This window comes from Notolepis coatsorum (genome assembly GCF_963971535.1).
Source record: "Notolepis coatsorum genome assembly, chromosome: 12".
NCBI lineage: Eukaryota > Metazoa > Chordata > Actinopteri > Aulopiformes > Paralepididae > Notolepis > Notolepis coatsorum.
In genome coordinates this window covers 74,054,223-74,079,092 of record NC_140176.1, presented here as the reverse complement: position 1 = coordinate 74,079,092, position 24,870 = coordinate 74,054,223, and the positions used below count along the sequence as shown (strand labels likewise).

Genomic DNA, 24,870 nt, shown 5'->3' with positions numbered 1-24,870 from the left:
GTTAAATGTAATTGACCTATCTTAAACCCTGCCTTCTTTCCTTGATCCTCCAATCACAACTGTGATTGGAGGATCACAGTTGTGACAGTTGCAATTGGAGGATCAATTAAACAAAGTTTGTTTGTCCGAGGGAAGCAACAGTTGTGAATGGAGGATCAAGAAAAGAGGGCAGGTTTTGAGCTAGGTCAATTTTATTTGCCTCCATATGTGAAACAAGCGTTGACACAAGCCATATCAGTCCTTTATTTCAATGTCATTTATTTCAATAAATTAGTTGGAATAAGTTTAATTGTATTGAAAAAGATTAAATGATCTCATCCCATTACAGATTTTTTTCCCCACTTAAGAAAAATAAAATGTTAAGACTAGATTCAAGATGAACATGTTTAATATTTTAGTTGTTTAGTTGTTTTGTTGTAAATAGTTTGCTTAAATTGTTAAATTGTTATATACAGTCACAAATGAGCATAACACGTTACACTTACCTTTATAACAAGAAGGACAATACGACTTTAAAAAGATAAACATCACGTCACTATCATCAAACAATATCACTGTTCCAGAACTCAGTTCCTGTAACATCCATCAATTCCGAGTAATCTAGGCCTGTTATCGGGGTCAATACCTGACGTTGGTATTGCTGCACCTCTAATAAGGAGGACACTGATAATGATCGCTGACCTTGGGTCCAGAAAGTGAGTATAGAGTCTCCTCCTGCTCCATGGCCCCTCTGGTTGTTGTGATTATCCACAAAGACTGTGCTTTTTCAGCCGGCATCAGTCCACACTTCTCACCCCACGACCTGAAAACACAAGACACAAGCACGTGATTCCCTCACTCCTCAGCGCAAATAACACCAGCTAGAAATGAGTTGTAGCCTATATCTCTGCCTTACTTGAGGTCAGACAGCTTCTCCCCGTTCCGTTTGCGGATGACGGACCCCAGCTTGGCCCCATACTGGAACTCCGTGACGAGTCCGAGCCCAAAGTACTCTTTGGCTTTTATTGGCTCCCCGCCAAGGTCAATGACCTAGAAGAGAAACATTGTTGATTGGATACAGATGATCAAACAGGTGGTCAGGTCAGCTAGCTGTGTGTGAATGCAAGTAATGAAACGCATCTTCGCCGCTGGATGTGTAAATGTTTGCTTTTTGTTCCAGCAAGCGCATCGATATCTCACTTCAAACATGGGAGACAAACTATACCATGTTTGTCCTCTTGTACGTGTCTTACTTGGAAGCATGACCAAATCAAGACTAGTCCTGCTCCAGATCAAGACAAGACTTGTCCTCCTCCAGATCAAGACTAGACTTTGTCCTCCTCCAGATCAAGACTAGACTTGTCCTCCTCCAGATCAAGACTAGACTAGTCCTCCTCCAGATCAAGACTAGACTTGTCCTCCTCCAGATCAAGACTAGACTAGTCCTCCTCCAGATCAAGACTAGACTAGTCCTCCTCCAGATCAACACTAGACTTGTCCTCCTCCAGATCAAGACTAGACTTGTCCTCCTCCAGATCAAGATGAGACTAGACACTTCCTGCTCCAGATCAAGACTAGACTTGTCCTCCTCCAGATCAAGACTAGACTTGTCCTGCTCCAGATCAAGACTAGACTTGTCCTGCTCCAGATCAAGACTAGACTTGTCCTCCTCCAGATCAAGACTAGACTTGTCCTCCTCCAGATCAAGACTAGACTCTTTCTGCTCCAGATCAAAATAAATGCAGTCTAGGCAGAATCAAACCAAGAATGGAAAAATGTTACTCATTTTGGAGGCAGAAAATGTAATAGTGTGCAAATCATTTACACACGTTATATAATTACATAAGTGTAATTAAGAGTCAAATAAGGTCTGAGATGAAAAACCAAGACCATTGAGTTTTTTGGTCTTATACGTCCGGTCTCAAGAAGCACAACTCCAACCAGAGGAGCTATGGATCTCATGGGGTGAAGCGCTCACCTCTTGGTAAATGAGAGGATGGGAGCCCTCTGGGGGGGTGAAGCGCTCACCTCTTGGTAAATGAGAGGATGGGAGCCCTCTGAGGGGGTTAAGCGCTCACCTCTTGGTAAATGAGAGCGCTCACCTCTTGGTAAATGAGAGGATGGGAGCCCTCTGGGGGGGGTGAAGCGCTCACCTCTTGGTAAATGAGAGGATGGGAGCCCTCTGGGGGGGTGAAGCGCTCACCTCTTGGTAAATGAGAGGATGGGAGCCCTCTGAGGGGGGGGGGGAAGCGCTCACCAGATGGCAGTTGCGTACCTGCCCCCCCCCCCAAAGATAAACACTCATTATAATGTATCATTTCTGTGATATCATTTCTGTGGTATTGTTTCTGGCCAAGGAAAAGGGAGGGGGGGGGCATATATCTTTATCTGTGTCTACTTACAAAAGGTTATCTTTCATATTATTTCAAATGATACGTGATAAATGTCCTGGTAGCTCTCAATATTTCCACTGCCGGTGGCACATTTGTCATCGTTGAAGTGGCGAGCGGAGTAGGGCACAGATGGGAACTCCTCGGCACCGGCGTTGAAGCATGAGCCGCCGGTGGAGCGGCTGCCCTCCCCCGCGGCAGACGAGCATGTGTGATTGATGACCACGTCTGCGTATATCTTCACCTGCGCGAGAGGGTGAGGCTCATGAGCCGTATACACAGAACACTATACCCCCCCCCCCCTGCTGCGCCTTTACACTATTCAAACAAACCCGTGGAGAGACGGAACGATCGCTGCGTTGAATTTTTTTTTTTATCTTATTCAATCTCATTAAACTTGTTTTGAGATGCTACAAGTTAACCTTTCTTACAGCACTGGCAGATAATTTTGAAACAATAAAAGAAAATTCTAAATGATGCAGTAAATACATTTCAAACCTATTTAAACTCGAAAGGCACGGTAAGTCACGTCAAGTGCACATCCAGAAATAAGTTAAAAAAAAATATATAAAAAAAAGGAAAATCACATAATATATTATTCAAAGTGAGGACCATGTAGACTCCACACATATTCCGTTGAATAAGCACGTATAGTGGTGGAGTCTATGAGCAGCAAGGGGCCAAATATTCTGGAACCTGTGCATGTGACGCGTCTCTGGGCCTCATTATACAGACGCATCCACAGTGGAAATAAGGCAATTACTGTTATTATCACACCTTAAGAAATGTACATAATGTTTAAAATCTGTCATAAAAGGACGATACGCTTGATGAGTCTCAGTACACAATTATTTTGTGCAGTGATCTAAATGTTAAAAAGTATCTCTTTTGGTTCTTAATAAAAACATGAATAAACGTTGGCATGCAATATAAAGCTAGTGTTCAGCCGGAATTGAATTGACTGCCTGAACTAGCTTTGCAGACTTCACATCATGTATGGAATTCTGCATGGAATTAAACCCAATGACAAATGTCTTCTCAGAAGGGGGGTCCCTGGGATAGAATCTTAAGAAATGGGGGTGCTTGGCCTGTCGTCCATTCTATTCCCCCCGTGAGTTCAACTCTTACATCCTCGTCTGTGTTTACATTCCTCCTGACGCTGACGTCACCGCAGCGGTAGACACACTAGCCGAACAGCTGACGAATGTTGAACGTAACCACCCGGACAGTTTTGTTGTTGTATTGGGGGATTTTAACCAGGCTCATCTGAGCCGGTCTCTCCCCAAATACAGGCAGCAAGTCACTTGCCCAACTCGGGGAGTGAACACTCTGGATCACTGCTACTGTACTATTCGGCAGGCCTACCATTGTGTCCCCCGTGCTGCACTGGGCAACAGTGATCATCATCTTATCCACCTGATCCCTCGCTACAGGCAGAGATTAAAACAATCAAAACCTGTAGTGCGGAGCTTCAGAGTGTGGTCCAGTGAGGCATGCGAGTGTCTCCGTGCCTGGCTGAAGAGGGCAGGCTGTGACCAGGACTTTGAGTGGGCGGGGCCTGAGGCTGGAAACAACCTGGATGACTACACAGACACTGTGACATCATTCATCAGCCTCGGTGAGGAGGTGTGTGTCCCCCTCCGCACTAGGAAGATCTTCAACAACAACAAGCCCTGGTTTCCAGCCCAACTCAGGCGGATTACGGACTTCCTGTCCAACAGGTCTCAGCGGGTGAGGCTGGGGAAGTGCATTTCCAGCTCTAGGTCCACCAGCACCGGTTCCCCGCAGGGCTGCGTCCTGTCCCCACTACTGTTCTCCCTGTACACCAACAGCTGTGCCTCTCTCCACCCCTCGGTCAAACTCCTGAAATTCGCTGACGACACCACCCTGGTGGGTCTCATCTCCAGGGGGGACGAGTCGGCCTATAGGAGGGAGATCGAGAGGCTGCAGAGCTGGTGCAGCTGCAACAACCTGGAGCTCAATGCTCAAAAGACAGTGGAGATGGTAGTGGACTTCAGGAAGAAAGCAGCCCTGCCCCCTCCCATCATACTGGGAGGCACTCAGGTGGCCTCCGTAGAGTCATGCCGATTCCTCAGCATGACCATCTCCCGAGATTTGAAGTGGGAGCTCAACATCACGGGCCTGCTCAAGAAGGCCCAGGGGAGGATGTTCTTCCTCCGGCAGTTAAACAAATATAAACTGCCGAGGACCATGATGGCCCAATTCTACACGGCCATCATTGAGTCCATCCTCACCCACTCCATCATCTCCTGGTTCCCTGCTGCAGCGGCAAAAGATCTCGCCAAGCTGCAGCGGGTGATCGGCTGTCCCCTGCCCTCCCTCAGGTCCCTGCACGACTCCAGGGCGCTGAAGAGGGCGAGGAAGATCATGGCCGACCCATCCCACCCCGGTCACAGCCTCTTCACCCTGCTCCCCTCTGGGAGAAGGCTGAGGATCCCAAAGGCTGTGAAAGCTTGTCACAGACTGAGCTTCTTCCCCTCAGCCGCCAGGCTGATCAATGCCTCAGGTCCCCCCCCCCCCCTCTGCCCCCAAGTGACACTGGCACAATGACACTGACTGCACTGCACTAGTCCTTACTGGAACTCTGCACTCTTCACTTTATATATGTATTTTATTGATTAATCCTCCACTGCACTGTTTCTTGTCCTGTGTCTGTGTTGGTGTTGTCGTTTACTGTGAAAAAAGAAAAGAAAATGCATACACTGTATTGCTGCAACAATTACCAATGTGTTTTTACACAAATGGCTCAATAAAGGAATCTGAATCTGAATTACATATTCAACATGGGGTCCTTGACGTGAAAACCTCTGAGAACCACCGCTCTAGGTTATTCTTGTGCTCCAGGGGAATGATGGATTAGGCTATAACAGGATTTGATTACAAAATTATTACAAAGGTACCTATAATAAATTAACAAACACAATAATCACATTAGTTTACTTGTCCCAGTACAAAAGCACAAGTATTCTGTAGAGAGATTCATTATTCAGAAATAAACATGTGCATATATTGTGCACAGATAGGGTCCAAAGGGGCTCAAGCCCCCTGCCATACTACCCTCTTTATAGGTGTATTTCTGTATATACAGTACATTCTATTTTTGTTTTAACATCACCTCTATCTAAAATGGGGCAGGATAATAAAACAAATTATTTAAAAAGGGGAGTCCAGCCATTTTTTTTTTATAATTTTTTTAAACATACACATAAACATAACAACATAAAATTAGATATACAAGCATTAATTAACAGTACACCTCCAATTTAAATCACCATTTGAATAAATGTATTATACAAGAAATATACCTAATACTTGTTATCTAATACCCTACATGTGAGGTTTTGTTCCGTTGCTCACCTTCTCGCTCTGTTCCTTTAAGCCTACTCGCTCTGTTCCTTTAGTTTTCTGTTAATCAATTGCATTCTCCTCACCTCACTAGCCCCCACCCTCGCGTTCGTTTGCTCTTCAGCAGCCACACCCTTGGACTACCTGTCATTATGTGTTTGATTGGTCTGGTGCCGAACACACACTTCTAGTTCGATTATCAATTAACCTCCCGCACCTGATGTGTATTCTAATTAGCACCCCTGTGGGCTTTAAGTACCTCGCTCTTCCCCTCTAGCCTTGTCGGGTCGTCCCGTATCATTCCGTATCATATCTCTATCACCAAGACTCCTTCGGGAGGTTCTCTGTCTGTTATGCTGTTTTCATCTCCGGCGTGAGATGCGCTCTAGCCTTCGCCTCCTGTCGCCGTTTGCCTGGAAGGAGACACTGGACTGCGCTCTCTAAACTTCCACGGGAGGTATTCCAGTGTTCCACTTCAGACCTCCGCGCAGCAGACGTCCAGACGCGCATCCAGACCTCCGCGCAGCAGATGCGCTCTAGCCTTCGCCTCCTGTCGCCGTTTGCCTGGAAGGAGACACTGGACTGCGCTCTCTAAACTTCCACGGGAGGTATTCCAGTGTTCCACTTCAGACCTCCGCGCAGCAGACGTCCAGACGCGCATCCAGACCTCCGCGCAGCAGACGCCCAGACGCGCATCCAGACCTCCGCGCAGCAGACGCGCTCTTCACTTCAGACGCGCATCCAGACGCGCATTCAGACCTCCGCGCCAGATGCGCCCTCCGTACCGGCGCGTACTCAAAGCAGTCGCGCACCACTCAGACCTCCGCGCCAGATGCGCCCTCCGTACCGGCGCGTACTCCAAGCAGTCGTGCACCACTCAGACCTCCGTGCCAGATGCGCCCTCCGTACCGGCGCGCTCAAAGCAGTCGCGCACCACTCAGACCTCCGCGCCAGATGCGCCCTCCGTACCGGCGCGTACTCCAAGCAGTCGCGCACCACTCAGACCTCCGCTTGGACAACCCGTTCCCCGTGGCGACGCGCTCGCCCTGTTTGATCCTGCTCTCTTTACGCACAGCGCCTGGGTGAGTTTGGCAAGACTGTCTTTGACCCTATTCGTTTTTCGTGTGTTTTAGACACTGAAGATATCCTGCTTTTTGTCAGACTGTCACTCACCCAGTGTCAGCTTTTTGGATAGTTCATTTGGGATAATATTTGCTTGAACATCGCTCACTGTGTGTATTCACACGAAGATATTATCACCTTGGATTATTATTGGAACATCGCTCACTGTGTGTATTTGCACCGAAGATATTATCACCTTGGATTATTATTGGAACTTCGCTCACTGTGTCTATTTGCACCGAAGATTCTATCACGTGGATTGTTGTTGGACTTTACTCACAGTGTGTATTACACCGAAGATTCAGTCACTGGAGTATCTGTTTTGGGACAAGTCACTTCTCCTGTCACCTGCTCTGTTCCCAACTGTACTCTGAGCTAACCCGCTCTCTCTCTCCCTCTCTGTCCCGTTTACCACCTCGGAGAGCTGCCGAGAGGATTCTGCAGAGCGGCTCTGACGTCACTGTCTGATTCCTCAGACGAGCCTTCCCGGGAGAAGCTGCAGAGCAGCAACATTCTTCTAATGCTTTTATCCCAGGCCTTGTCTGTTTTCTCTGTCCCTGTAAGCAGCTCCAGCCTTCGCCCTGTTCCTAGTCCTCCCTGTCTGGTCCTTCCAGTCCTCCTAGTCATCCTAGTCCCCCTGTCTAGTCCTTCCAGTCCTCCCTCTCCCCAGCCCGCCTCCGCGAGCCTCTGTCCCTGTTTCCCCTCTCTAGTCCTCCTAGCCCTCCCTGTCCAGTCCCCCTAGTCCTCCTAGTCATTCCGTCCGGTCCTCCTAGTCCTCCCTGTTCCTGCCCTTTCCCCTTGCCCTGGTCCTGTCTCCCTTAGCCTTCCCCTTAGCCAGCTCGCCTCCTAAAGGCACTGTGCCCTTTTCCCATTTCTTGTTTTCCAGTCATTTGTGTTCTCCCTTAAAGGGACAGTGCCGTTTTCTGTGTGTTTCAATAAATGCCCAGTTCTTGGCTTACTCTCATACCTGTCTTGTGTTGTGCGATTGGGGTCGGTTACAAACCATAACAGTACGACCCGACCAATCGACGACCCCAGCCAGCACAGACGGTGTATGTTGAGTTTGCCTTTTTTTTTTTTTTTCTCTAGTGCCCCTGTTAGCTCCCCTGTTAGCCCTGTTAGCTTCCCTGTTAGCCCTGTTAGCTCCCCTGTTAGCCCTGTTAGCTCCCCTGTTAGCTTGTTAGTCTCCCCTGTTAGCTCCCCTGTTAGCCTGTTGACTCCCCTGTTTGCTTCCCTGTTTAGCCTCGTTAGCTCCCCTGCAGCTTGTTAGGCCTCTACTACCAGCATGGCCCCAGTCTGCTAGCCTTGCCCCGGCTGCTAGCACAGCCTCTATGTTAATGCAGCCCTTGCTGCTGGCATAGGCCCTGTAGCTAGCCATGCCCAGGCAGCTAACCCAGTCCCTCTGCATGGCCCCAGTCTGCTAGCTTAGCCCCGGCTGTTAGCACAGCCTCTATGTTAATGCAGCCCTTGCAGCTAGCATAGGCCCTGTAGCTAGCCATGCCCAGGCAGCTAACCCGGTCCCTCTGCATGGCCTCCACTTTTTGTGTAGCCTTCCCACTGCTAGGACTGCTCCTTCAGCTAGCAAGGTCAGTTTTCCCACTGCTAGGACTGCCCTTTCAGCTAGCAAGGTCAGTTTTTTCCCACTGCTAGGACTGCCCTTTCAGCTAGCAAGGTCAGTTTTCTCCCACTGCTAGGACTGCCCTTTCAGCTAGCAAGGTCAGTTTTCCCACTGCTAGGACTGCCCTTTCAGCTAGCAAGGTCAGTTTTCCCACTGCTAGGACTGCCCTTTCAGCTAGCAAGGCCAGTTTTTCCCACTGCTAGGACTGCCCTTTCAGCTAGCAAGGTCAGTTTTCTCCCACTGCTAGGACTGCCCTTTCAGCTAGCAAGGTCAGTTTTCCCACTGCTAGGACTGCCGTTTCAGCTAGCAAGGTCAGTTTGCCCCACTGCTAGGACTGCCCCTTCAGCTAGCAAGGTCAGTTTTCTCCCACTGCTAGGACTGCCCCTTCAGCTAGCAAGGTCAGTTTGCTCCCACTGCTAGGACTGCCCCTTCAGCTAGCAAGGTCAGTTTTCCCCACTGCTAGGACTGCCCCTTCAGCTGGCAAGGTCAGTTTTCCCCCACTGCTAGGACTGCCCCTTCAGCTAGCAAGGTCAGTTCCCCACAGCTAGGACTGTCCTTCCAGCTAGCTTGTTCTCTCATGCTGGTCCCGCCCTGTCTGCCAGCCTAGCTCCGGCAGCTAGCGCAGCCTCTATGTTAATGTTGCATTACAGCTAGCATAGGCCCTGTAGCTATCAGTGCCCTGGCAGTTACCCCTCAGCTCCTCTGGTTACCCCTCAGCTCCTCTGGTTACCCCTCTGCTCCTCTGGTTACCCCTCAGCTACCCTACTTACCCCTCAGCTACCCTGGTTACCCCTCGGCTACCTTGTTCCTTGCTAGCCCCACTTTTGTTGTAGCTTCCCCTGCTGGCATGGCCCGGTACTTTTTGTTTGTTGCCTTGTTTTGTCCCCTGCCGCTCTGTCTGTATTTTTGGGTCGCCGGGTGGCTCCCGTGGAGGGGGGGGTACTGTGAGGTTTTGTTCCGTTGCTCACCTTCTCGCTCTGTTCCTTTAAGCCTACTCGCTCTGTTCCTTTAGTTTTCTGTTAATCAATTGCATTCTCCTCACCTCACTAGCCCCCACCCTCGTGTTCGTTTGCTCTTCAGCAGCCACACCCTTGGACTACCTGTCATTATGTGTTTGATTGGTCTGGTGCCGAACACACACTTCTAGTTCGATTATCAATTAACCTCCCGCACCTGATGTGTATTCTAATTAGCACCCCTGTGGGCTTTAAGTACCTCGCTCTTCCCCTCTAGCCTTGTCGGGTCGTCCCGTATCATTCCGTATCATATCTCTATCACCAAGACTCCTTCGGGAGGTTCTCTGTCTGTTATGCTGTTTTCATCTCCGGCGTGAGATGCGCTCTAGCCTTCGCCTCCTGTCGCCGTTTGCCTGGAAGGAGACACTGGACTGCGCTCTCTAAACTTCCACGGGAGGTATTCCAGTGTTCCACTTCAGACCTCCGCGCAGCAGACGTCCAGACGCGCATCCAGACCTCCGCGCAGCAGATGCGCTCTAGCCTTCGCCTCCTGTCGCCGTTTGCCTGGAAGGAGACACTGGACTGCGCTCTCTAAACTTCCACGGGAGGTATTCCAGTGTTCCACTTCAGACCTCCGCGCAGCAGACGTCCAGACGCGCATCCAGACCTCCGCGCAGCAGACGCCCAGACGCGCATCCAGACCTCCGCGCAGCAGACGCGCTCTTCACTTCAGACGCGCATCCAGACGCGCATTCAGACCTCCGCGCCAGATGCGCCCTCCGCGCCAGATGCGCCCTCCGTACCGGCGCGTACTCAAAGCAGTCGCGCACCACTCAGACCTCCGCGCCAGATGCGCCCTCCGTACCGGCGCGTACTCCAAGCAGTCGCGCACCACTCAGACCTCCGCGCCAGATGCGCCCTCCGTACCGGCGCGTACTCCAAGCAGTCGCGCGCCACTCAGACCTCCGCTTGGACAACCCGTTCCCTGTGGCGACGCGCTCGCCCTGTTTGATCCTGCTCTCTTTACGCACAGCGCCTGGGTGAGTTTGGCAAGACTGTCTTTGACCCTATTCGTTTTTCGTGTGTTTTAGACACTGAAGATATCCTGCTTTTTGTCAGACTGTCACTCACCCAGTGTCAGCTTTTTGGATAGTTCATTTGGGATAATATTTGCTTGAACATCGCTCACTGTGTGTATTCACACGAAGATATTATCACCTTGGATTATTATTGGAACATCGCTCACTGTGTGTATTTGCACCGAAGATATTATCACCTTGGATTATTATTGGAACTTCGCTCACTGTGTCTATTTGCACCGAAGATTCTATCACGTGGATTGTTGTTGGACTTTACTCACAGTGTGTATTACACCGAAGATTCAGTCACTGGAGTATCTGTTTTGGGACAAGTCACTTCTCCTGTCACCTGCTCTGTTCCCAACTGTACTCTGAGCTAACCCGCTCTCTCTCTCCCTCTCTGTCCCGTTTACCACCTCGGAGAGCTGCCGAGAGGATTCTGCAGAGCGGCTCTGACGTCACTGTCTGATTCCTCAGACGAGCCTTCCCGGGAGAAGCTGCAGAGCAGCAACATTCTTCTAATGCTTTTATCCCAGGCCTTGTCTGTTTTCTCTGTCCCTGTAAGCAGCTCCAGCCTTCGCCCTGTTCCTAGTCCTCCCTGTCTGGTCCTTCCAGTCCTCCTAGTCATCCTAGTCCCCCTGTCTAGTCCTTCCAGTCCTCCCTCTCCCCAGCCCGCCTCCGCGAGCCTCTGTCCCTGTTTCCCCTCTCTAGTCCTCCTAGCCCTCCCTGTCCAGTCCCCCTAGTCCTCCTAGTCATTCCGTCCGGTCCTCCTAGTCCTCCCTGTTCCTGCCCTTTCCCCTTGCCCTGGTCCTGTCTCCCTTAGCCTTCCCCTTAGCCAGCTCGCCTCCTAAAGGCACTGTGCCCTTTTCCCATTTCTTGTTTTCCAGTCATTTGTGTTCTCCCTTAAAGGGACAGTGCCGTTTTCTGTGTGTTTCAATAAATGCCCAGTTCTTGGCTTACTCTCATACCTGTCTTGTGTTGTGCGATTGGGGTCGGTTACAAACCATAACACTACATACATATGCTCTCGCTCGCTCCCCCCGCCCAGACCCCCACTTGGATAATCCATCCATTATCATTCGCTCCTTTCCAGGCACTACAATTCATATGCTAGCTTTTATTCTCTCCACCACTTCTAACCACATTGCAATTTTGGATTCACTGACACCTAGAATCCTTGCTGTAGAATGATATTTCTAGATAAATCACATTGAGATATGTAAGAATCCAAACCTTCCTACACATTTTTTCCGGTTGAAACCATCGTGATGCTATCAGCTTTTTAGCCGCTGTGATACCTGATAAAACTAATCTCTTTAGCTGTATTGATTGATTGATTGATTGAAAACTTTATTAACAGATTGCAGAATGGGTACAATACAGTACAGCTCAATACACACAATTGTTAAGGGGATGCAGACCAGAGAAAGACTTTCGTCTTGTTTACATCAGGGTCCCCCATTTTCAATTCATCAGGACATACATGACATACATGACATACAGATAGTCAGTACTGCTACATCTATACATTTATGACATACCAGATTTGCAAATACAGTACTGTTTGTGATACAGTAGGAGTCAGGAAAAGGGAGTATATACATTTGACGTAGAAACTGTACATTGGAGGAGGTTGGGTGGGGGGGGTTGGGTACACTGGGATATTGACAGCCATACTGGGTAATCTACATTGGAGGTGGTTGGGGGGGGGGGGGGCACACTGTATAAACAAGCAAAACTGTACATTGAGGGGGGGGGGGGGGGGGAGACACTGTACAAACAAACAAAATTGTACATTGGACTATTGACAAAACCATACTAGGTAAATGACTGTACATTGGAGGGGGTTGGGTTAGGATATTTACAGGGGCCAGTGTTGAATTGCAGTCTCCCGTAGGTGTCCCTTGAGAGAGGTTTTGAAAGTGGGTAGTGATCCACATTCCTTTACAGCTTTGTATAGGGACTGCAAACTCAAAGACATCATTCAACAGCAATACAGAGGGGTGTACAGGTATATCCAGAATTAAAGATTTTGATAATTGCTGGGACACTTCTTTCCAGAATATCTTAACTGGTGGGCAGTCCCAGTACATGTGCATAAATGTACCCTCATCCCCATTTGTACACAAGGTGCATCTGGAGTCTTGTTTAAGTCCCATTCTGTTCAATCTTATAGGCGTCAGGTATGTCCTATGAATAAAGTTAAGATTTATTTGTTGATGGTCCGGGTTACGTGACACAAGTCGAACGTTTGCCCAGGCATCTTGCCAATCAAAATTTATTTCCAGGTCTGGTATATCCCTCCTCCAGACTGAGTCTAGGGGGAGGGTTTCATACGAGGACGTTAGTAATTGATGATAAAAATCTGATACAAAACCTCTCGATGTCTCTCTTTCATAGAAGAATTTGTGGTATCTGTGGTGTTCAATTGGTATCCTTAATGGGACTCCATGAGCCTTCAAACATACCAATAACAATAAAACGTAAAAATAATATGTGGATCTGGTGAGATTACATTTTTTATGTATTTCTTCATATCTACAGAAACCCCATTTGTTGAAAACATCTCCTAATGTGTGTATGCCCTGCTTTTCCCATTTAGGGTATCTTATAGGTCGTTTTCCAATCAGAAGTGCATTGTTATTGAATATGGGAGTACTATGCCATTTATGTGGGTTAGAATATTTTTTTTGTGTTTCACGCCATATCCGGATCGCATGAGTAATAATGGGGCCAAATTTCAATTCGCATTGCTTAGTTGATAATTTGGTGTATACTATGTCCTGCAGTCTATGTGGAGCTACTATATTTACTTCTAAATTTCTCCAGGATACTGATGCTTGGGAATCAAACCAGGTTGTCAGTGGTCTTAAAGTGTACGCCTTAAAATAGTGGTAAAAATCTGGAAATGCCATACCTCCATCGGCTTTGTTTCTCTGTGCGGTGGATCTTTTTATACGTGGTGGTTTGTTATTCCAAATAAATTTGTATGCGGTAGAGTGTAGTTTTTCCAGTAACCATCTGGAGGGGGTAACGGTAGCATTGAGCTAATGAAGTTGATTCTAGGTAGGACATCCATCTTAACTATTGATACCCGTGCCTGAACTGAGTTTTTAAGTTTTGACCACCTTTCAAAGTCGTATTTGATCTTATTTTGGATTTTTATGTAATTGTACTTCACCGTTTGGCTTATAGTAGGGAATACTTCAACTCCCCAACATCTAAAGTGTTTAACCATTGGTATTTCTTCTGGAAGGAGTATATTTTTTGCAGGTGCATTAAGTGGAAGGAAAGCCGACTTTGGCCAATTTATCCTAAATCCCGATAGACTGCCAAATTCATCAATCAACTTGAGAAGATGAGGCATTGCGGTGTTAGGGTTTTGCATGAACAGTATTACGTCGTCCGCATATAAACACATTTTATGTTGTGTGCCCATTGATTGCGATTGGTTCTATGAATTTTTTAGAGTCTTTTTAGAGTCAGTCTTTTAGAGATGGCGCCGCAACGACCGGCTGCCTGTCTGTACGCTCCGTCGAGACTGTGCCTACTTTTGTTAATATTTATAGTTTTTAGAGTTTTGTTTGTACCAACTGTTGGTGCATCTAACGTGTATGACCGTCAGTCACTCATAGACATTGGATTACGGGAAACTTACCAACTGGATTACTCACTGGACCAGCTTTCCGAACCGCAACAATGGCCTGAAGAAATTCTCCGGAGAGTAGGACCAGATCCTTTGTTCCTTGATCCCAGGAACAGGGGAACCAGACGGCGTGGGAAGAGGGCTGGGATCCGTAACAGGCTGAGATCCAGACGCCACCGTACACCACTGCCCAGTATATTGCTAGCCAATGTACAATCAATTGACAATAAACTGGATGACATCCGAGCAAGGATTCAATATCAAAGAGACGTTAGGGACTGCAACGTCCTCTGCTTCACCGAAACATGGCTCACACCGGAGGTTCCAGACCACGCAATTCAACCGGCAGATCACTTCTTTATCCATCGCAAGGATCGGACATCAGCAGAGTCCGGTAAACAACGTGGAGGAGGTATTGCCTTCATGTTTAACAAAAATTGGAGCGATCCAACTAACGTGAAGGAATTATCCAACCACTGCTCCCCAGAACTGGAATATATAACCATCAAGTGTCGTCCTTTCTTCCTCCCGAGGGAGTTAACGGCGATCGTCCTGATCGGAGTGTATATTCCACCGCAAGCCAGCAACAAGGTTGCGCTCTCCAGACTCCACGACGAGGTAAATAGAATACAAGTGGCGAATGTCAACGCCGCCATTTTAGTGCTGGGAGATTTCAATAGCGCCAATCTGAGAAAGGTATTGCCTGACTTCTATCAGCATGTGACTTGCAACACCAGAGGCGGTAACATCCTAGATCACTGTTACACGCAATTTAAAGGTGGCTACAAGGCTCATTCTGATAGTGGCTTTGGTAAATCAGATCACGCGTCCATCTTTCTTTCACCAAAGTACAAACAGAGAATTAAAAGTACTCCTGTAGTCTCGCGAGAGGTGCAGAAATGGGATTTGACGTCAGAGGAGACGCTCCGGTCCGTGTTTCACTACACAGACTGGAATGTGTTCCGCGACACAGATAACATTAATGTCTACACGGAAACAGTGCTGGACTATGTTTGTACTAGGGTGGAAGAAACAATCCCCACTACCAAAATGAAAGTTTACCCAAATCAAAAACCCTGGGTAGACAAATCCGTCCGTGAAGCTCTGAGAGAGCGCACCAAAGCATACAACGACGGCCTAGTGGCAGGCAACATGAATGACCACAAGGTGGCGCGATACAACGTAAGGAGGACAGTGTCAGAGGCCAAACGGCGCTACAGGGATAAAATTGAACTCCAGTTTGAACAAGCTGACTCTAGAGCTATGTGGCAGGGGCTCAAAACGATGACAGACTACAAAGGCGCCTCCCTCAAACTGAACAGTGACATCTCCTTAGCAAATGACCTCAATACCTTCTATGCGAGGTTTGATGCTGGTAATAACAACACCAGCTCACAAGCCACGGCAATGGGGGGGGGGGGGTCGGCTGCTGATGGAGGCGCAGTGTTCAGGGTAACAGAGCATGAGGTGAGGCGGACCTTTAAAAAAGTGAATATCAGGAAGGCAGCAGGTCCGGACGGCATCCCCGGCCGCGTCCTAAAAGTCTGTGCCGACCAACTGGCCCCAGTATTCACTGACATATTTAACCTGTCCTTAGAACAGGCTGTCATCCCCACCTGCCTGAAGAAGTCCACTATTATCCCTGTACCCAAAAAATCCAAGCCTGCTTGCCTCAACGACTACCGCCCTGTAGCTCTCACCTCCATAGCCATGAAGTGCTTTGAGAAGCTAGTAAAGGGCTACATCTGCTCCTCCCTCCCCATCAACATGGACCCCCTGCAATTTGCATACCGCCCCAACAGGTCCACGGAGGACGCCATAGCCCATGTGCTGCACACAGCAGCATCACACCTGGACAAGAGGCAGGGGAACTATGTGAGAATGCTATTCATCGACTACAGCTCGGCATTCAATACCATAGTCCCCTCCATACTCATAGCCAAGCTCAGGGACCTGGGCTTGGGCTATGACCTCTGCCAGTGGGTCTTGGACTTCCTGACTGGCAGACCCCAGGTGGTGAGAGCAGGCAACTGCACCTCCTCATCCATCACCCTCAACATAGGGGCCCCCCAGGGCTGTGTTCTGAGTCCCCTCCTCTACTCCCTGTACACACACGACTGTGTGGCTCAGCGGAGTAGCAATACAATCATCAAATTTGCTGACGACACAGTGGTGGTGGGCCTGATCTCTGCCAACGACGAGAGGGCCTACCTGGAAGAGGTCAAGGTCCTGGCGGGATGGTGCCAGGAAAACAGCCTCTCCCTGAACGTCAGCAAAACAAAGGAGATGATTGTGGACTTCAGGAGGTCGGGGGTCAAGGACTACAGCCCCCTCAGCATCGACGGGGCACCGGTTGAGAGAGTCAACAGCTTTAAGTACCTCGGAGCCTACATATCCGAGGACTTGACATGGACCACACACATTGAGAGTGTTGTGAAGAAGGCACGACAACGCCTCTACTTCCTCAGGCGCCTAAGGAAGTTCCAAGTCAGCCAGAAGATCCTTAAGAACTTCTACTCATGTACAATAGAGAGCATCTTGACCGGCAACATCACCTCCTGGTTTGGGAATAGCACTGCACAAGACCGAAGCAGACTACAAAGAGTGACACGTTCAGCCGAACGCACAATTGGAGGGGGGCTCCCCACCCTCCAGAACATTTACAACAAGCGTTGCAAGGGCAAGGCTAAGAGAATCATTAAAGACTCCAGTCACCCGAACAACTGCCTCTTTGAACTGCTGCGGTCAGGCAAGCGATACCGGAGTCTCAAGGCGAGCACAGAAAGACTCAGGAGAAGCTTCTATCCCCAGGCCATCAGGCTGCTAAACGAACAATGAATGAACACTACACAACAACAACCACCAAACGCACATAGCACACACATCCACACGCACACACTCACTTTAAACAAACACACTGTAGCACCCACTCCACACACTTTATAGCACACACCCACTTTAAACAAACACACTGTAGCACCCACTCCCCACACTTTATATTTATGGATGAAGGATTGCACTACAACTCGTACACCTTACTGTAAATTGTACCTAAAATTGTACCTCATCCCATTTCTGCTTTGCACTAGATAGTACTGTACATTAGTACACTGCATAGTATTGTGTATTGTATATTATTATATGGTAACTCAGAACATTGTACATATGTCTATACCGAACACTGTGACCTCATTTTTCTTCTTCTAAATTCATGCTATATTATGTTATTATGTTATTTGATACTATCTTGTCTAGCACAGTCTCTGGAGCGTAACAGTAAGAAGCATTTTGTATGAAAGTATTCTGTACTTCTGTATGACAACTATTAAAGAACTTGAACTTGAATTGGGATTGTCTTATGTATTGTGCTAAAGGCTCTAATGATAAATCGAATAGTCCGGGACTAAGAGGGCAACCCTGTCTAGAAGAGCGTGATACCGGAAAGATTCCGGAGGTGATTATACCTGTTGTAATCATGGCCGATGGGTCTTTGTATAATACTTTAATCATATCAATGAATCCTTTTCCTAACCCCATCCTTTGTAATACTGCCCATAGATAAGACCATTCCAACCTATCAAAAGCTTTCATCGCATCCAGGGACAGCATCGCCTTAGGTTTGGTGTCATCCTTGCTGGCATCTAGTACGTGTAGTAATCGTCTTATATTATCCGTGATCAAGCGGCCTCTTATGAAGCCAGTCTGGTCCGGATGAACTAAAGACGTCATATGCTTTTGGAGTCTGATGGCTAATACCTTAGAATACAGCTTGATATCGGTTCCGAGGTGGCTTAAGGGTCTGTAACTACCGCAATCGGTGGGGTCCTTGTCTTTTTTAAGGAGGACCGTTATGAGTGCAATATTGTCGTTCTTATGGAAGTTCCCCTCCTTGATTGAGTATAAAATCATATTAAGTAATAGGGGTCCAATTATGTCCCAACATGAGAGGTACATTTCTGGTGGGATACCTACCACTTTGCATTTCAGATATGGCTTCCCTAAGTTCATCTAGTGTGATGGGTGTCTAGCGTCATCCTCTGATAGTTTGGGGAGGTTAATTTAATTAAGATATGTGTCCATTTTGTTTTGATCGAAGGTCGTTTCTGATTTATACAAGTTGGAATAGAACTCTTTGAATGTCTTGTTGATTTTTTTAGGGTCTGTAACAAGTCCTTGTTGTGCTTTAATGGAATTTATATCTGCAAATTTTGCGTTGACTCTTAATCGCATAGCTAGTAGGTGACTTGGTTTAGAACCCTGAGAGTAGTGCTGTTGTCTTGTGCTACGTATTTGTACTTCAGATTGTTGTTTATAAATGGCGTTAATCTCTTTTTTTAGCACATTAATTTGAATTTCCAGTCGATCCGAGTAGTTGTATTGTAAGGAGGAAAATAACGTAGAGTAAAGCGTTTACAGATCTGCCAGTTTTGAGCAACGATTCTTGCGTATTTTGGAGGAAAAGCACCCGGTAAACTCCTTGATCAATCCCTTTACCGACATCCATAATATTCTGGGGTCCTGCACTAATTCCGCATTCTCCAGTAGGAATACAGAAAGAGCTTCTTTGAGTTGTGTAATGAATTCCTTGTTATTCAGCAGTCTCGAGTTAAATCGCCACCTTGGGGCTCGGGATGACAGTATACCAAATTATCCTTTTAGGATCTGATAGTGCATTGGGTACCATTTCCACGTCATAGTTATCAAATAGTCTCGGGGATGCAAAAACATAATCTATTCTGGAAAGTGTGTTATGTCTTGCAGATCGACAGGAGTACTTCCGAGTCGTGGGGTTGAGTGATCGCCATAGATCATTTACACCTGTATTCTTCGACCAATCCTTTAGCGCGTTAGATGAATTTTTCTGTTCGTTGGAAAAGGTGGGATAAGATTTATCCATCCCAGGATCCCAAATGGCATTAAAATCTGCACCAATTATAAATGAGTATTCAGGTTAGGTCTAACATTGTTCTGGTAAGTGTAGTGTAGAAAATTTGAGCAAAATTTGAACAAAAGAAAGAGCAAAAAAAAAATAAAAATAAAAAATTATATAGCTTGAGCCCCTGTCACACCTGAGCACGGCCCTGTTCAGAAACACGTCTTTGAAGAGAAGGGCATTTAGACTGTAAAGTCATCGACAGAAACAACTTCACAGCTCTCGAAACACAGTAACGGTTATATAACTGTTGTAGATGATGATGATGATGATGACGACGTCACTATTCAAATGACGCTCTGTACATTGGAACAAACAATTTGGTTACCTGCACATACAGTATATATATATATTCTACGGAATCTACAAGCCCAAGTATCCCAGCATCGGTAGAAATACCATCTCAATCAATTGATGCGGCCAGGCAGGCTTCGGTTAATTGTTCCAATTATGCAGAATGTTCCCCCGTGGTGGAGGTGATCTGAGATGGATCATGGAGCCGTTATCTCGACCCGGCTGCACCTGCAGATCATGTCCCCGAGCTCCTGTTCCGCTCCGGAGCGGGAACACGGGTCGTAGCTGACCGGCTGGTACCTCTCCCACCACGGCCTCCGCGGCTCCGTCACCTCACCACCACGTTCTCGGTCGGACGAGAAATCTGGAGGGAATTTGTATTGTTCAATTTGTTTTTGTATCTGTAATGTCATTAAAAAACGGCAACCTCTAGACCAGCGGTTCTCAAAACTCAAATTGGTTATAACTCATTATGTATTGTTTTTACTTATGTTTAACTGTGTTAATAAATAAATACAGTGGGGTCACGCATTGAGTATAAAATATGTATATATATATATATATATATATATATATTAGGGATGTCCGATATTATCGGCCGACCGATATTATCGGCCGATATTGGCAGTAAAATGTGATATCGGAAAATATCGGTATCGGTAAAAAAAAAAAAAAAAACAATAACAATTTTTTTTTTTTTTTTTAACATTTATTTTACCTTTATTTACCCAGGCAAGCAAGTAAGAACCAATTCTTATTTTATTTATTGTCAAAAGTATGCATGTTGGTTTAAAATGTTCATTTTTACTTTTTTAATGATCATATTTTGCACAGATAATGCTTACATTTAGAAAGCCTTTTGAATGCATCCAGTGAAATTATTAGTTACCTGAAATTATTCCGTTTTTTGGCGGGGAAACCCTGCATATATCGGTATCGGTTGATATCGGTATCGGTATCGGTATCGGAAATTGGAGTTGGACAATATCGGAATATCGGTATCGGTAAAAAAGCCAATATCGAGCATCCCTAATATATATATATATATATTGTTTTGTTTGGCAAGATATTTTGGCTAAATATGCCTTGTTTTATAAATCGTGTATTGATAACATAGTGCTGTAATAAAATGTTCTAATAAATATGCATGATCAAGTTGAACAACGTGTGCTTTTATTTTGATATTCCTTAATTCCATGTTGAAATTACATGATACATTAACACATTGGGTGCCACGCACCCTTCCGGGAAGCATGTAGTATTTTACCAACAGAGTTTCAGTTCCGCGTTCGGGTTCCGCGATCTGATTGGCCACTGACGTTTCTCTCTGCGCCAATCACGTTACGCCTATTTCTGCCTCTAACAGCCTGCTAGCTAGCTAACGCCTAGTTCTATCACTGGTTAAGCTTGGCGACTCTTTCGAAGTTGGTTAAGGTTAGAGTTTGGAATCAGGGCTGGTGGTCTATCGCCCTGCTCTAAGACAAACTCTAACCTTAACCAACATCGAAAGAGTCGCCAAGCTTAACCAGTGATAGAACTAGGCGGCACGCGATTGGCGCTGAGAGAAACGTCAGTGGCCAATCAGATCGCGGAAAACTGCAACTCCGTTGGTAAAAGACTACACGCTTCTGGGAAGTGCATAGGCCTTGCCGCCCATTAACCCCATGTAAGCGCTCACCTTGTTTGTAGAGCTAAACCTATATTTTATATTATGGATCTAATAACGCCGTCGATTGTCAGTGGGTTTCTTCCGGTCAACGTGCAAAAAACAGATATACATCTATACATTTCTGTTTTATACCGTGGTGAATATGAGTATAGTTTGAGTGATTCTGAGTAATCCCAGAAAAAGACACGAAAACAGCGTTTTTGTGTACCGGTAATTCAATAAACACGTTGCCATTCCTCGCTTGGATCAACAATCTGAAATCAACGCTAGATTATCGGTATTATCTTTCATCATGTACACATGAAAGGGGGGTTGGAGTGGGACGCACCTCCGTGCCATGATGTGACCAACGGGACACAGCACACACACAGACACAGAGCGATCGCGGGGGGGAAATATCAGATCAACGCAAGATTGGTAATATAGAGTCCTTACCTGGTCTCTGGTGTACTGCAAAAAGAATAATCCAATTCTCTGATCGCCATTCCAGATATCCACAGCGATCCTGGCTGTCTCCGACGTTATCCGGCATTGCACATGAACGGGCTGGCGGGGTCAGTTGTCCAAGCCATCCCTACAAGCCCTTGTTTTGCCGGTTTAGAACCCGCCCCCACGCCACAGCTCGGTAGAGAAAAGAAACCACATCGTTTCAAATGGAGTGCAATAGCGGCCACAAGGCGTTAGGCGGCGGTATTGACCGTCTGCGATCTCAGACACATTCAGTACAGCATGCACAAAGTGCCTCGATGGATTATGAATGGCAATAGCGAATAAAAGGAAACCCGAGACAAAAAACGTAGATCTACGTTTCCGGCACTCAACCGCTGGGCCACAGAAACGTAAATCTACGTGAACGGCAACCAATGTGTTAAGTGTGGGGTCACCAAAAAAATATCCTAAATAAAATGGGGTCATGGTATAAAAGAGTTTGAGAACCCATGCTCCTGACAAAAGAGCCCCTCTATGGCCTGTAGCCTAATTTAAGTACAAAAGTACCATGGCGATACATTCAACATAAACATAATTTTTGGTATATATATTTATTTGGGTATATCAAGATAAATATTACATGTCAGCAAAAGGTCCCAATGTTCCATCTTTTATATTTCAGATGAAGCACAAAAAATTTATATATCAGCGACCACAACGGCGGCTGATGTTACTGATCAGAATCAACAATACAAATACATTTTAACATGGTACTAGCATTGTATAAATAATTAATCATGGTAAATTATGCTGATATATTAAAGGTAGAATCTGTAATGTCGTCAAACAGAAACCTCTAACTTTGATATTGTGCATTGCTTACATTTTTTGTTTTGGTCTGATGTGTGGGTTGGAGCAGGGATAGGGGCAGTGGTGCGTTGGTCATGGGACGGGGTTGCACGCCGTTCAACCAGGTCTGTGACTGTGAGCAGGAGCATGCACGGATGTGCACGTGCGTGCACACAAGAATGCGCTGCACTCGACTGATGCGCCAACCCACCTGGCTACTTTGCATAACAATAGCTCAGGTCGTCAGGTGTGTTCAAATACGTCCTCAGATACATTCACACAACACTTGTGAATGAAATGTGTTACATTCCATTCCTAGAGGCAATTAGGCATCGTCTTTATTCTGTGCGCACGCGAGGGAACATTTATGTGCATGCGCGGGAGTAAAACACAGTGCAACCAGGTATGAAATCACCAACGCACGACTGGATGGGGGGGGGGGGGGGGAGTGGTTGCTACTGCTGAACACATCTCAGGCTCTGCCAAGAGAGGTCTGGGAGATATTCACAGTATAATAAGTTAACTAGAACCCAGGTGTAGGACAAACAAGTAAACAAAGCGCAATACCAAGTGGGGCTCTTTTGTCTAGAGGTCACCGTTTGGCAGTATTACAGATTCTACCTTTAATATATCATTATAGGGGTGTGGAAAACGGATTGCGTCTTTACCTGAATTGTGAATTCATGGTCATAAAGTAGCAAACTAATACCTTAGTGTAAGGTGTTAACTAATGACTGCTGACTGGATAAGTCCCGTCACATACTGTACTCGTAACACATTTAAATAGTATAAAGGCATCTAATCTAATAAAGATTTATAGAATCTAACCATGTTTCAAAATGTAAAGATATTGTAATGTATTCACTTAAATCAATTAAATCAAATTGAATAAATGATTTGAATTAAGTTGGCACCCCTACTGTGTACTATTTAATGCCTTTATATAGTCACACATCACGGTTAGAAAGGAGCACACATCATTGTTTATACTTGTAAAGAAAGCGTTTGTAGAAATGTTATGTGCACTCCGCTGAAAGGCATTCCATCCCACAGTACCTGCACTCCGTCGAATCCATTAGGTGCCAAGTATCGTTCACATTCTTCTGCAATGTCATTCCAGCGCCACTCAAACAGATGGACTATGGTTGACCTGGCCTGTGCTGTTTGGGAGTGGAACTGGGAGATACTGAGTCAAACCCAGACCGAAAGCCAGCAGACAAATCTTTATTTTCACCTGATGGCACAAGCATACAATGTAGAGGTTTCTGCATTTATGATGAGTTTCTAGACGCAACTGGGCCATTTAAATAGCACAAAGCCTATGGAACTCATTATGTTTGATATGATACACTTTGCAACCATTTCCTCAGTATAACATATGATAAGATTGTGAGCTTCCTGATTTGGAGAATGTATCATGATGTTTGAAGGCTAAAACACTTGCTCCATTAGATTGGATTGCAGTCTGGTGAGTGAATGCAGCACAGTTTCTCAATAATAAAGTGATCAGTGGAATTATGGCCTGTAGCCTAATTTAAGTACAAAGGCTATACATACCAATATGTGTGCACCCCTCATCAATCAAATGTTCAATGAAAGTAAAGTGATTGTAATTTAGTATCCAACCAGGAACAGGCTAGCACAGCAACCTATTGCTCCCAGGGCTACACATATGAATAGCTTTACATGAATGAATGAATGAAAACTTTATTTAACAGATTGCAGAATGGGTACAATACAGTACGGCTCAATACATACAATTGTTAAGGGGATGCAGACCTGAGAAAGACGTTTGTCTTGTTTCCATCAGGGTCCCCCATTTTCAATTCATATAGACATTTATGACATACACAACATACATGACATTTATGGCATAGGGACATATAGGTATTTAGTACTGATACATTTGTGACATAGGCGGTATTCAACATTATGGCCTATATTGTATCTGAATATGTTTCTGATTCTAAAAGTAAAATGTGTAAATCAAGGCTATTTGACTCACCTTCATGTTTGCATTTCAGTTTGACTGCAATTGAGCTGCCAGCTCTCTTGAAAAACCAAAGCAGCTTTGCAAGCTGTGACTATTATCACTCACACTTTCTCTTCTTTGAGGACAGGCCCCAAAGCAGGGGAGTGCTCGTCACCTGAAGCCTGCCACTTCAGTCTCCCTCAGTGGGCAGAGTAGTAACAAAGAGGCCCAGGATCCCAGCTGCAAGTGTAGCCGGTTCAACGCTGAACCTGCCACTACTTCGACCATGCCTTGAGTGGGAGTCGAACCCCGGGCGTTCGCACCGGGGCCAGCATCGCAAACCGCTGCGCCAAGAAAGGAATTCCCTTCTAAGCGCTCAGTTTGGATGCCTATGGGGAGTGAGTTTTACTTCTATGTGCCGTAGTCACACTATCGCTGCACATATACGTTACATTCACCCCCCCTAAACTCACACCACCCAAGGCATCCGGGTCTACGGCACCACTGTAGCCGGTTCAACGCTGAACCTGCCACTACTTCGACCGTGCCTTGAGTGGGAGTCGAACCC

At 46.4% G+C, this 24,870-nt stretch overlaps 1 pseudogene across 1 annotated transcript in view; it reads right to left on the bottom strand.

Moving 5' to 3' along the window:
• The window catches only part of LOC311237912 (alpha-amylase-like), a 30,953-nt pseudogene extending 6,612 nt beyond the window's left edge, over positions 1-24,341 (bottom strand). The window contains exons 1-7 of the transcript in view: positions 24,336-24,341; positions 23,387-23,485; positions 19,596-19,747; positions 2,416-2,613; positions 2,133-2,159; positions 896-1,029; positions 682-802 (exon numbers count right to left, since the gene is read on the bottom strand). The product of the transcript in view is annotated as an alpha-amylase-like (transcript). The remainder of the gene's footprint in view (positions 1-681; positions 803-895; positions 1,030-2,132; positions 2,160-2,415; positions 2,614-19,595; positions 19,748-23,386; positions 23,486-24,335) is intronic.
• Between the last annotated feature and the right edge of the window lie 529 nt (positions 24,342-24,870).